This window comes from Chlorocebus sabaeus, chromosome 27, assembly GCF_047675955.1.
Source record: "Chlorocebus sabaeus isolate Y175 chromosome 27, mChlSab1.0.hap1, whole genome shotgun sequence".
In the NCBI taxonomy this organism is placed as follows: domain Eukaryota; kingdom Metazoa; phylum Chordata; class Mammalia; order Primates; family Cercopithecidae; genus Chlorocebus; species Chlorocebus sabaeus.
The window spans coordinates 397,324-411,940 of NC_132930.1; positions in this window are offsets into that span (position 1 = coordinate 397,324).

The window sequence follows — 14,617 nt, forward strand, 5'->3', positions numbered from 1 at the left end:
GCCCTCTATGGGCTTCCAAATATCCCTCTGCCAATTCCAGAAGAACAGCTTTAGCCAAAGGCTTCTTGAAGGGAAAGATGTAACTCTGTGAGATGAATTAACAGAACACAGGGCAGTTTCTCAGAAAGCTTCTTTCCAGTTTTGAACGGAAGATATTTCCTTTTTCACCGTAGCCCTCTATGGGTTTCCAAATATCCCTTTGCCAATTCCACAAGAACAGCCCTAGCGAAAGGCTTCTTGAAGGGAAAGATGGAACTCTGTGAGATGAATGAACAGAACACAGAGCAGTTTCTCAGAAAGATTCTTTCCAGTTTTGATCGGAAGATATTTCCTTTTTCACCATAGCCCTCTATGAGTTTCCAAATATCCCTTTGCCAATTCTACAAGAACAGCCTTAGCGAAAGGCTTCTTGAAGGGAAAGATGTAACTCTGTGAGATGAATTAACAGAACACAGAGCAGTTTCTCAGAAAGCTTCTTTCCATTTTTGAACGGAAGATATTTCCTTTTTCACCATAGCCCTCTATGGGCTTCCAACATCACTTTGCAATTTCCAACAGAAAAGCCTAAGCGAAAGGCTTCTTGAAGGGAAAGATGTAACTCTGTGAGATGAATTACCAGATCACAGAGCAGTTTCTCAGAAAGCTACTTTCCAGTTTTGAACGGAAGATATTTCCTTTTTCACCATAACCCTCTATGGGCTTCCAAATATTCCTTTGCCAATTCCACAAGAACAGCCTTAGCGAAAGGCTTCTTGAAGGGAAAGATGTAACTCTGTGAGATGAATTAACAGAACACAGAGCAGTTTCTCAGAAAGCTTCTTTCCAGTTTTGAACGGAAGACATTTCCTTTTTAACCATAGCCCTCTATGGGATTCCAAATGTCACTTTGCCAATTAAAACAGAAAAGCCTTAGCGAAAGGCTTCTTGAAGGGAAAGATGTAACTCAGTGAGATGAATGAACAGAACAGAGAGCAGTTTCTCAGAAAGCTTCTTTCAAGTTTTGAACGGAAGATATTTCCTTTTTCACCATAGCCCTCTATAGGCTTCCAAATATCCCTTTGTCAATTCCACAAGAACATCCTTAGCGAAAGGCTACTTGAAGGGAAACATGTAACTCTGTGATACGAATTAACAGAACACAGAGCAGTTTCCCAGAAAGCTTCTTTCCAGTTTTGAACGGAAGATATTTCCTTTTTCACCATAGCCCTCTATGGGCTTCCAAATATCCCTTTTCCAATTCCACAAGAACAGCCTTAGCGAAAGGTTTCTTGAAGGGAAAGATGTAACTCTGTGAGATGAATTAACAGAACACAGAGCAGTTTCTCAGAAAGCTTCTATCCAGTTTTGAACGGAAGATATTTCCTTTTTCACCATAGCCCTCTAGGGGCTCCCAAATATCCCTTTGCCAATTCCACAAGAACAGCCTTAGCGAAAGGATTCTTATAGCGAAAGATGTGTCTCTGTGAGATGAATTAACAGAACACAGAGCAGTTTCTCAGAAAGCTTCTTTCCAGTTTTGAACGCAAGATATTTCCTTTTTCACCATAGCCCTCTATCGGCTTCCAAATGTCACTTTGCCAATTCCAACAGAAAAGCCTAAGCGAAAGGCTTCTTGAAGGGAAAGATGTAAATCGTTGAGATGATTTAAGAGAACACAGAGCAGTTTCTCAGAAAGTTTCTTTCCAGTTTTGAACGAAGGATATTTCCTTTTTCACCATAGCCCTCAATGGGCTTCCAAATATCCCTTTGCCAATTCCACAAGAACAGCCTTAGGGAAAGGCTTCTTGAAGGGAAAGATGTAACTCTGTCAGATAAATTAACAGAACACAGAGCAGTTTCTCAGAAAGCTTCTTTCCAGTTTTGAACGGAAGATATTTCCTTTTTCACCATAGCCCTCTATGGGCTTCCAAATATCCCTCTGCCAATTCCAGAAGAACAGCCTTAGCCAAAGGCTTCTTGAAGGGAAAGATGTAACTCTGTGAGATGAATTAACAGAACACAGGGCAGTTTCTCAGAAAGCTTCTTTCCAGTTTTGAACGGAAGATATTTCCTTTTTCACCGTAGCCCTCTATGGGTTTCCAAATATCCCTTTGCCAATTCCACAAGAACAGCCCTAGCGAAAGACTTCTTGAAGGGAAAGATGGAACTCTGTGAGATGAATGAACAGAACACAGAGCAGTTTCTCAGAAAGATTCTTTCCAGTTTTGATCGGAAGATATTTCCTTTTTCACCATAGACCTCTATGAGTTTCCAAATATCCCTTTGCCAATTCTGCAAGAACAGCCTTAGCGAAAGGCTTCTTGAAGGGAAAGATGTAACTCTGTGAGATGAATTAACAGAACACAGAGCAGTTTCTCAGAAAGCTTCTTTCCATTTTTGAACGGAAGATATTTCCTTTTTCACCATAGCCCTCTATGGGCTTCCAACATCACTTTGCAAATTCCAACAGAAACGCCTAAGCGAAAGGCTTCTTGAAGGGAAAGATGTAACTCTGTGAGATGAATTACCAGATCACAGAGCAGTTTCTCAGAAAGCTACTTTCCAGTTTTGAACGGAAGATATTTCCTTTTTCACCATAACCCTCTATGGGCTTCCAAATATTCCTTTGCCAATTCCACAAGAACAGCCTTAGCGAAAGGCTTCTTGAAGGGAAAGATGGAACTCTGTGAGATGAATTAACAGAACACAGAGCAGTTTCTCAGGAAGCTTCTATCCAGTTTTGAACGGAAGATATTTCCTTTTTCACCATAGCCCTCTATGGGCTCCCAAATATCCCTTTGCCAATTCCACAAGAACAGCCTTAGAGAAAGGCTTCTTGAAGCGAAAGATGTGTCTCTGTGAGATGAATTAACAGAACACAGAGCAGTTTCTCAGAAAGCTTCTTTCCAGTTTTGAACGCAAGATATTTCCTTTTTCACCATAGCCCTCTATCGGCTTCCAAAAGTCACTTTGTCAATTCCAACAGAAAAGCCTAAGCGAAAGGCTTCTTGAAGGGAAAGATGTAACTCTGTGAGATGAATTAACAGAACACAGAGCAGTTTCTCAGAAAGTTTCTTTCCAGTTTTGAACGAAGGACATTTCCTTTTTCACCATAGCCCTCAATGGGCTTCCAAATATCCCTTTGCCAATTCCACAAGAACAGCCATAGGGAAAGGCTTCTTGAAGGGAAAGAAGTAAATCTGTGAGATAAATTAACAGAACACAGAGCAGTTTCTCAGAAAGCTTCTTTCCAGTTTTGAAGGGAAGATATTTCCTTTTTCACCATAGCCCTCTATGGGCTTCCAAATATCCCTCTGCCAATTCCAGAAGAACAGCCTTAGACAAAGGCTTCTTGAAGGGAAAGATGTAACTCTGTGTGATGAATTAACAGAACACAGGGCAGTTTCTCAGAAAGCTTCTTTCCAGTTTTGAACGGAAGATATATCCTTTTTCCCATAGCCCTCTAAGGGATTCCAAATGTCACTTTGCCAACTCCAACAGAAAAGCCTTAGCGACAGACTTCTTGAAGGGAAAGATGTAACTCTGTGAGATGAATTAACCGAACACAGAGCAGTTTCTCAGAAAGCTTCTTTCCAGTTTTGAACGGAAGATATTTCCTTTTTCACCATAGCCCTCTATGGGCTTCCAAATATCCCTCTGCCAATTCCAGAAGAACAGCCTTAGCCAAAGGCTTCTTGAAGGGAAAGATGTAACTCTGTGAGATGAATTAACAGAACACAGAGCAGTTTCTCAGAAAGCTTCTTTCCAGTTTGAACGGAAGACATTTCCTTTTTAACCATAGCCCTCTATGGGATTCCAAATGTCACTTTGCCAATTAAAACAGAAAAGCCTTAGCGAAAGGCTTCTTGAAGGGAAAGATGTAACTCAGTGAGATGAATGAACAGAACAGAGAGCAGTTTCTCAGAAAGCTTCTTTCCAGTTTTGAACGGAAGATAGTTCCTTTTTCACCATAGCCCTCTAAGGGTTTCCAAATATCACTTTGCCAATTCCACAAGAACAGCCTTAGCGAAAGGCTTCTTGAAGGGAAAGATGGAACTCTGTGAGATGAATGAACAGAACACAGAGCAGTTTCTCAGAAAGATTCTTTCCAGTTTTGATCGGAAGATATTTCCTTTTTCACCATAGCCCTCTATGAGTTTCCAAATATCCCTTTGCCAATTCTACAAAAACAGCCTTAGCGAAAGGCTTCTTGAAGGGAAAGATGTAACTCTGTGAGATGAATTAACAGAACACAGAGCAGTTTCTCAGAAAGCTTCTTTCCATTTTTGAACGGAAGATATTTCCTTTTTCACCATAGCCCTCTATGGGCTTCCAACATCACTTTGCAATTTCCAACAGAAAAGCCTAAGCGAAAGGCTTCTTGAAGGGAAAGATGTAACTCTGTGAGATGAATTACCAGATCACAGAGCAGTTTCTCAGAAAGCTACTTTCCAGTTTTGAACGGAATATATTTCCTTTTTCACCATAACCCTCTATGGGCTTCCAAATATTCCTTTGCCAATTCCACAAGAACAGCCTTAGCGAAAGGCTTCTTGAAGGGAAAGATGTAACTCTGTGAGATGAATTAACAGAACACAGAGCAGTTTCTCAGAAAGCTTCTTTCCAGTTTGAACGGAAGACATTTCCTTTTTAACCATAGCCCTCTATGGGATTCCAAATGTCACTTTGCCAATTAAAACAGAAAAGCCTTAGCGAAAGGCTTCTTGAAGGGAAAGATGTAACTCAGTGAGATGAATGAACAGAACAGAGAGCAGTTTCTCAGAAAGCTTCTTTCCAGTTTTGAACGGAAGATAGTTCCTTTTTCACCATAGCCCTCTAAGGGTTTCCAAATATCACTTTGCCAATTCCACAAGAACAGCCTTAGCGAAAGGCTTCTTGAAGGGAAAGATGCAACTCTGTGAGATGAATGAACAGAACACAGAGCAGTTTCTCAGAAAGATTCTTTCCAGTTTTTATCGGAAGATATTTCCTTTTTCACCATAGCCCTCTATTGGTTTCCAAATATCCCTTCGCCAATTCTACAAGAACAGCCATAGCGAAAGGCTTCTTGAAGGGAAAGATGGAACTCTGTGAGGTGAATTAATAGAATACAGAGCAGTTTCTCAGAAAGCTTCTATCCAGTTTTGAACGGAAGATATTTCCTTTTTCACCATAGGCCTCTATGGGCTCCCAAATATCCCTTTGCCAATTCCACAAGAACAGCCTTAGCGAAAGGCTTCTTGAAGCGAAAGATGTGTCTCTGTGAGATGAATTAACAGAACACAGAGCAGTTTCTCAGAAAGCTTCTTTCCAGTTTTGAACGGAAGATATTTCCTTTTTAACCATAGCCTTCTATGGGCTTTCAAATATCCCTTTGCCAATTCCACAAGAACAGCCTGAGCGAAAGGCTTCTTGAAGGCAAAGATGAAACTCTGTGAGATGAATTAACAGAACACAGAGCAGTTTCTCAGAAAGCTTCTTTCCAGTTTTGAACGGAAGATATTTCCTTTTTCACCATACCCCTCTATGGGCTCCCAAATATCCCTTTGCCAATTCCACAAGAACAGCCTTAGCGAAAGGCTTCTTGAAGCGAAAGATGTGTCTCTGTGAGATGAATTAACAGAACACAGAGCAGTTTCTCAGATAGCTTCTTTCCAGTTTTGAACGGAAGATATTTCCTTTTTCAGCATAGCCCTCTATGGGCTTCCAAATACCCCTTTGCCAATTCCACAAGAACAGCCTTAGCGAAAGGCTTCTTGAAGGTAAAGATGTAACTCTGTGAGATGAACTAACAGAACACAGAGCAGTTTCTCAGAAAGCTTCTTTCCAGTTTTGTACGGAAGATATTTCCTTTTTCACCATAGCCCTCTATGGGCTTCCAGTTATCCCTTTGTCAATTCCACAAGAACATCCTTAGCGAAAGGCTTCTTGAAGGGAAACATGTAACTCTGTGATACGAATTAACAGAACACAGAGCAGTTTCTCAGAAAGCTTCTTTCCAGTTTTGAACGGAAGATATTTCCTTTTTCACCATAGCCCTCTATGGGCTTCCAAATATCCCTTTGCCAATTCCACAAGAACAGCCTTAGCGAAAGGTTTGTTGAAGGGAAAGATGTAACTCTGTGAGATGAATTAACAGAACACAGAGCAGTTTCTCAGAAAGCTTCTATCCAGTTTTGAACGGAAGATATTTCCTTTTTCACCATAGCCCTCTATGGGCTCCCAAATATCCCTTTGCCAATTCCACAAGAACAGCCTTAGCGAAAGGATTCTTATAGCGAAAGATGTGTGTCTGTGAGATGAATTAACAGAACACAGAGCAGTTTCTCAGAAAGCTTCTTTCCAGTTTTGAACGCAAGATATTTCCTTTTTCACCATAGCCCTCTATCGGCTTCCAAATGTCACTTTGCCAATTCCAACAGAAAAGCCTAAGCGAAAGGCTTCTTGAAGGGAAAGATGTAAATCGTTGAGATGATTTAACAGAACACAGAGCAGTTTCTCAGAAAGTTTCTTTCCAGTTTTGAACGAAGGATATTTCCTTTTTCACCATAGCCCTCAATGGGCTTCCAAATATCCCTTTGCCAATTCCACAAGAACAGCCTTAGGGAAAGGCTTCTTGAAGGGAAAGATGTAACTCTGTGAGATAAATTAACAGAACACAGAGCAGTTTCTCAGAAAGCTTCTTTCCAGTTTTGAACGGAAGATATTTCCTTTTTCACCATAGCCCTCTATGGGCTTCCAAATATCCCTCTGCCAATTCCAGAAGAACAGCTTTAGCCAAAGGCTTCTTGAAGGGAAAGATGTAACTCTGTGAGATGAATTAACAGAACACAGGGCAGTTTCTCAGAAAGCTTCTTTCCAGTTTTGAACGGAAGATATTTCCTTTTTCACCGTAGCCCTCTATGGGTTTCCAAATATCCCTTTGCCAATTCCACAAGAACAGCCCTAGCGAAAGGCTTCTTGAAGGGAAAGATGGAACTCTGTGAGATGAATGAACAGAACACAGAGCAGTTTCTCAGAAAGATTCTTTCCAGTTTTGATCGGAAGATATTTCCTTTTTCACCATAGCCCTCTATGAGTTTCCAAATATCCCTTTGCCAATTCTACAAGAACAGCCTTAGCGAAAGGCTTCTTGAAGGGAAAGATGTAACTCTGTGAGATGAATTAACAGAACACAGAGCAGTTTCTCAGAAAGCTTCTTTCCATTTTTGAACGGAAGATATTTCCTTTTTCACCATAGCCCTCTATGGGCTTCCAACATCACTTTGCAATTTCCAACAGAAAAGCCTAAGCGAAAGGCTTCTTGAAGGGAAAGATGTAACTCTGTGAGATGAATTACCAGATCACAGAGCAGTTTCTCAGAAAGCTACTTTCCAGTTTTGAACGGAAGATATTTCCTTTTTCACCGTAACCCTCTATGGGCTTCCAAATATTCCTTTGCCAATTCCACAAGAACAGCCTTAGCGAAAGGCTTCTTGAAGGGAAAGATGTAACTCTGTGAGATGAATTAACAGAACACAGAGCAGTTTCTCAGAAAGCTTCTTTCCAGTTTTGAACGGAAGACATTTCCTTTTTAACCATAGCCCTCTATGGGATTCCAAATGTCACTTTGCCAATTAAAACAGAAAAGCCTTAGCGAAAGGCTTCTTGAAGGGAAAGATGTAACTCAGTGAGATGAATGAACAGAACAGAGAGCAGTTTCTCAGAAAGCTTCTTTCAAGTTTTGAACGGAAGATATTTCCTTTTTCACCATAGCCCTCTATAGGCTTCCAAATATCCCTTTGTCAATTCCACAAGAACATCCTTAGCGAAAGGCTTCTTGAAGGGAAACATGTAACTCTGTGATACGAATTAACAGAACACAGAGCAGTTTCCCAGAAAGCTTCTTTCCAGTTTTGAACGGAAGATATTTCCTTTTTCACCATAGCCCTCTATGGGCTTCCAAATATCCCTTTCCCAATTCCACAAGAACAGCCTTAGCGAAAGGCTTCTTGAAGCGAAAGATGTGTCTCTGTGAGATGAATTAACAGAACACAGAGCAGTTTCTCAGAAAGCTTCTTTCCAGTTTTGAACGGAAGACTTTTCCTTTTTCACCATAGCCCTGTATTTGCTTCCAAATATCCCTTTGGAAATTCCTCAAGAACAGCCTTAGGCAAAGGCTTCTTGAAGGGAAAGATGTAACTCTGTGAGATGAATTAACAGAACACAGAGCAGTTTCTCAGAAAGATTATTTCCAGTTTTGAACGGAAGATATTTCCTTTTTCACCGTAGCCCTCTACGGGCTTCCAAATATTCCATTTCCAATTCCACAAGAACAGCCTTAGCGAAAGGCTTCCTGAAGGGAAAGATGTAACTCTGTGAGATGAATTAATAGAACCCAGAGCAGTTTCTCAGAAAGTTTCTTTCCAGTTTTGAACGGAAGATGTTTCCTTTTTCACCATAGCCCTCTATGGGCTTCCAAGTATCCCTTTGCCAATTCCACAAGAAAAGCCTTAGCGAAAGGCTTCTTGAACGGAAAGATGTAACTCTGTGAGATGAATTAACAGAACACAGAGCAGTTTCTCAGAAAGTTTATTTCCAGTTTTGAACGGAAGATATTTCTTTTTCACCGTAGCCCTCTATGGGCTTCCAAATATCCCTTTGTCAATTCCACAAGAACAGCCTTAGCGAAAGGCTTCTTGAAGGGAAAGATGTATCTCAGTGAGATGAATTAACAGAACACAGAGCAGTTTCTCAGAAAGCTTCTTTGCAGTTTTGAACGGAAGATATTTCCTTTTTCACCTTACCCCTCTATGGGCTTCCATATATCCTTTTGAAAATTCCACAAGAACAGCCTGAGCGAAAGGTTTCTTGAAGGGAAAGATGTAACTCTGTGAGATGAACTAACAGAACTCAGAGAAGTTTCTCAGAAAGCTTCTTTCCAGTTTTGAACGGAAGACATTTCCTTTTTCACCATAGCCCTGTATTTGCTTCCAAATATCCCTTTGGAAATTCCTCAAGAACAGCCTTAGGCAAAGGCTTCTTGAAAGGAAAGATGTAACTCTGTGAGATGAATTAACAGAACACAGAGTAGTTTCTCAGAAAGATTATTTCCAGTTTTGAACGGAAGATATTTCCTTTTTCACCGTAGCCCTCTACGGGCTTCCAAATATTCCATTGCCAATTCCACAAGAACAGCCTTAGCGAAAGGCTTCCTGAAGGGAAAGATGTAACTCTGTGAGATGAATTAACAGAACACAGAGCACTTTCTCTGAAAGCTTCTTTCCAGTTTTGAACGGAAGATATTTCCTTTTTCACCATAGCCCTCTATGGGTTTCCAAATATCCCTTTGCCAATTCCACAAGAACAGCCTTAGCGAAAGGCTTCTTGAAAGGAAAGATGTAACTCTGCGAGATGAATTAATAGAACGCAGAGCAGTTTCTCAGAAAGCTTCTTTCCAGTTTTGAACGGAAGATATTTCCTTTTTCACCATAGCCCTCTAAGGGCTTCCAAATATCCCTTTGCCAATTCCACAAGAACAGCCTTAGCGAAAGGCTTCTTGAAGGCAAAGATGTAACTCTGTGAGATGAATTAACAGAACACAGAGCAGTTTCTCAGAAAGCTTCTTTCAAGTTTTGAACGGAAGATATTTCCTTTTTCACCATAGCCCTCTATGGGCTTCCTAATATCCCTTTGCCAATTCCACAAGAACAGCCTTAGCGAAAGGCTTCTTGAAGGGAAAGATGTAACTCTGTGAGATGAATTAATAGAACCCAGAGCAGTTTCTCAGAAAGTTTCTTTCCAGTTTTGAACGGAAGATGTTTCCTTTTTCACCATAGCCCTCTATGGGCTTCCAAGTATCCCTTTGCCAATTCCACAAGAAAAGCCTTAGCGAAAGGCTTCTTGAACGGAAAGATGTAACTCTGTGAGATGAATTAACAGAACACAGAGCAGTTTCTCAGAAAGTTTATTTCCAGTTTTGAACGGAAAATATTTCTTTTTCACCGTAGCCCTCTATGGGCTTCCAAATATCCCTTTGTCAATTCCACAAGAACAGCCTTAGGGAAAGGCTTCTTGAAGGGAAAGATGTATCTCAGTGAGATGAATTAACTGAACACAGAGCAGTTTCTCAGAAAGCTTCTTTCCAGTTTTGAACGGAAGATATTTCCTTTTCACCATAACCCTCTTTTTGATTCCAAATATCGCTTTGCCAATTCCACAAGAACAGCCTTAGAGAAAGGCTTCTTGAAGGGAAAGATGGAACTCTGTGAGGTGAATTAACAGAACACAGAGCAGTTTCTCAGAAAGCTTCTTTCCAGTTTTGAACGAAAGATATTTCCTTTTTCACCATAGCCCTCTATCGGCTTCCAAATGTCACTTTGCCAATTCCAACAGAAAAGCCTAAGCGAAAGGCTTCTTGAAGGGAAAGATGTAACTCTGTGAGATGAATTAACAGAACACAGAGCAATTTCTCAGAAAGCTTCTTTCCAGTTTTGAACGGAAGATATTTCCTTTTTCACCATAGCCCTCTATGGGCTTCCAAATATCCCTCTGCCAATTCCAGAAGAACAGCCTTAGATAAAGGCTTCTTGAAGGGAAAGATGTAACTCTGTGTGATGAATTAACAGAACACAGGGCAGTTTCTCAGAAAGCTTCTTTCCAGTTTTGAACGGAAGATATTTCCTTTTTCACCATAGTCCTCTAAGGGATTCCAAATGTCACTTTGCCAACTCCAACAGAAAAGCCTTAGCGACAGACTTATTGAAGGGAAACATGTAACTCTGTGAGATGAATTATCCGAACACAGAGCAGTTTCTCAGAAAGCTTCTTTCCAGTTTTGAACGGAAGATATTTCCTTTTTCACCATAGACCTCTATGGTTTTCCAAATATCCCTTTGCCAATTCCACAAGAACAGCCTTAGCGAAAGGCTTCTTGAAGGGAAAGATGGAACTCTGTGAGATGAATTAACAGAACACAGAGAAGTTTCTCAGAAAGCTTCTTTCCAGTTTTGAACGGAAGATATTTCCTTTTTCACCATAGCCCTCTATGGGCTCAAAAATATCCCTTTGCCAATTCCACAAGAACAGCCTTAGCGAAACGCTTCTTGAAGCGAAAGATGTGTCTCTGTGAGATGAATTAACAGAACACAGAGCAGTTTCTCAGAAAGCTTCTTTCCAGTTTTGAACGCAAGATATTTTCTTTTTCACCATAGCCCTCTATCGGCTTCCAAATGTCACTTTGTCAATTCCAACAGAAAAGCCTAAGAGAAAGGCTTCTTGAAGGGAAAGATGTAACTCTCTGAGATGAATTAACAGAACACAGAGCAGTTTCTCAGAAAGTTTCTTTCCAGTTTTGAACGAAGGATATTTCCTTTTTCACCATAGCAATCAATGGGCTTCCAAATATCCCTTTGCCAATTCCACAAGAACAGCCATAGGGAAAGGCTTCTTGAAGGGAAAGATGTAAATCTGTGAGATAAATTAACAGAACACAGAGCAGTTTCTCAGAAAGCTTCTTTCCAGTTTTGAACGAAAGATATTTCCTTTTTCACCATAGCCCTCTATGGGCTTCCAAATATCCCTTTGTCAATTCCACAAGAACATCCTTAGCGAAAGGCTTCTTGAAGGGAAACATGTAACTCTGTGAGATGAATTAACAGAACACAGAGCAGTTTCTCAGAAAGCTTCTTTCCAGTTTTGAACGGAAGATATTTCCTTTTTCACCATAGCCCTCTATGGGCTTCCAAATATCCCTTTGCCAATTCCACAAGAACAGCCTTAGCGAAAGGTTTCTTGAAGGGAAAGATGTAACTCTGTGAGATGAATTAACAGAACACAGAGCAGTTTCTCAGAAAGCTTCTTTCCAGTTTTAAACGGAAGATATTTCCTTTATCACCGTAGCCCTCTATGGGCTTCCAAATATCCCTTTGTCAATTCCAAAAGAACAGCCTTAGCGAAAGGCTTCTTGGAGGGAAACATGTAACTCTGTGAGATGAATTAACAGAACACAGAGCAGTTTCTCAGAAAGCTTCTTTCCAGTTTTGAACGGAAGATATTTCCTTTTTCACCATAGACCTCTATGGTTTTCCAAATATCCCTTTGCCAATTCCACAAGAACAGCCTTAGCGAAAGACTTCTTGAAGGGAAAGATGTGTCTCTGTGAGATGAATTAACAGAACACAGAGCAGTTTCTCAGAAAGCTTCTTTCCAGTTTTGAACGCAAGATATTTCCTTTTTCACCATAGCCCTCTATCGGCTTCCAAATGTCACTTTGTCAATTCCAACAGAAAAGCCTAAGCGAAAGGCTTCTTGAAGGGAAAGATGTAACTCTGTGAGATGACTTAACAGAACACAGAGCAGTTTCTCAGAAAGTTTCTTTCCAGTTTTGAACGAAGGATATTTCCTTTTTCACCATAGCCCTCAATGGGCTTCCAAATATCCCTTTGCCAATTCCACAAGAACAGCCATAGGGAAAGGCTTCTTGAAGGGAAAGATGTAAATCTGTGAGATGAATGAACAGAACACAGGGCTGTTTCTCAGAAAGCTTCTTTCCAGTTTTGAAGGAAAGATATTTCCTTTTTCACCATAGCCCTCTATGGGCTTCCAAATATCCCTCTGCCAATTCCAAAAGAACAGCCTTAGACAAAGGCTTCTTGAAGGGAAAGATGTAACTCTGTGTGATGAATTAACAGAACACAGGGCAGTTTCTAAGAAAGCTTCTTTTCAGTTTTGAACGGAAGATATTTCCTTTTTCACCATAGCCCTCTAAGGGATTCCAAATGTCACTTTGCCAACTCCAACAGAAAAGCCTTAGCGACAGACTTCTTGAAGGGAAAGATGTAACACTGTGAGATGAATTAACCGAACACAGAGCAGTTTCTCAGAAAGCTTCTTTCCAGTTTTGAACGGAAGATATTTCCTTTTTCACCATAGACCTCTATGGTTTTCCAAATATCCCTTTGCCAATTCCACAAGAACAGCCTTAGCGAAAGGCTTCTTGAAGGGAAAGATGGAACTCTGTGAGATGAATTAACAGAACACAGAGCAGTTTCTCAGAAAGCTTCTATCCAGTTTTGAACGGAAGATATTTCCTTTTTCACAATAGCCCTCTATGGGATCCCAAATATCCCTTTGCCAATTCCACAAGAGCAGCCTTAGCGAAAGGCTTCTTGAAGCGAAAGATGTGTCTCTGTGAGATGAATTAACAGAACACAGAGCAGTTTCTCAGTAAGCTTCTTTCCAGTTTTGAACGCAAGATATTTCCTTTTTCACCATAGCCCTCTATCGGCTTCCAAATGTCACTTTGCCAATTCTACAAGAACAGCCTTAGCCAAAGTCTTATTGAAGGGAAAGATGTAACTCTGTGAGATGAATTAACACAACACAGCGCAGTTTCTCAGAAAGGTTCTTTCCAGTTTTGAACGGAAGATATTTCCTTTTTCACCATAGCCCTCTATGGCTTTCCAAATATCCCTTTGCCAATTCCACAAGAACAGCCTTAGCGAAAGGCTTCTTGAAGGGAAAGATGTAACTCTGCCAGATGAATTAACAGAACGCAGAGCAGTTTCTCAGAAAGATTATTTCCAGTTTTGAACGGAAGATATTTCCTTTTTCACCGTAGCCCTCTACGGGCTTCCAAATATTCCATTGCCAATTCCACAAGAACAGCCTTAGCGAAAGGCTTCCTGAAGGGAAAGGTGTAACTCTGTGAGATGAATTAACAGAACACAGAGCACTTTCTCTGAAAGCTTCTTTCCAGTTTTGAAAGGAAGATATTTCCTTTTTCACCATAGCCCTCTATGGGTTTCCAAATATCCCTTTGCCAATTCCACAAGAACAGCCTTAGCGAAAGGCTTCTTGAAGGGAAAGATGTAACTCTGCGAGATGAATTAACAGAACGCAGAGCAGTTTCTCAGAAAGCTTCTTTCCAGTTTTGAACGGAAGATATTTCCTTTTTCACCATAGCCCTCTAAGGGCTTCCAAATATCCCTTTGCCAATTCCACAAGAACAGCCTTAGCGAAAGGCTTCTTGAAGGCAAAGATGTAACTCTGTGAGATGAATTAACAGAACACAGAGCAGTTTCTCAGAAAGCTTCTTTCAAGTTTTGAACGGAAGATAGTTCCTTTTTCACCATAGCCCTCTATGGGCTTCCTAATATCCCTTTGCCAATTCCACAAGAACAGCCTTAGCGAAAGGCTTCTTGAAGGGAAAGATGTAACTCTGTGAGATGAATTAACAGAACACAGAGCAGTTTCTCAGAAAGTTTATTTCCAGTTTTGAACGGAAGATATTTCTTTTTCACCGTAGCCTTCTATGGGCTTCCAAATATCCCTTTGTCAATTCCACAAGAACTGCCTTAGGGAAAGGCTTCTTGAAGGGAAAGATGTATCTCAGTGAGATGAATTAACTGAACACAGAGCAGTTTCTCAGAAAGCTTCTTTCCAGTTTTGAACGGAAGATATTTCCTTTTCACCATAACCCTCTATTTGTTTCCAAATATCGCTTTGCCAATTCCACAAGAACAGCCTTAGAGAAAGGCTTCTTGAAGGGAAAGATGGAACTCTGTGAGGTGAATTAACAGAACCCAGAGCAGTTTCTCAGAAAGCTTCTTTACAGTTTTGAACGGAAGACATTTCCTTTTTCACCATAGCCCTGTAT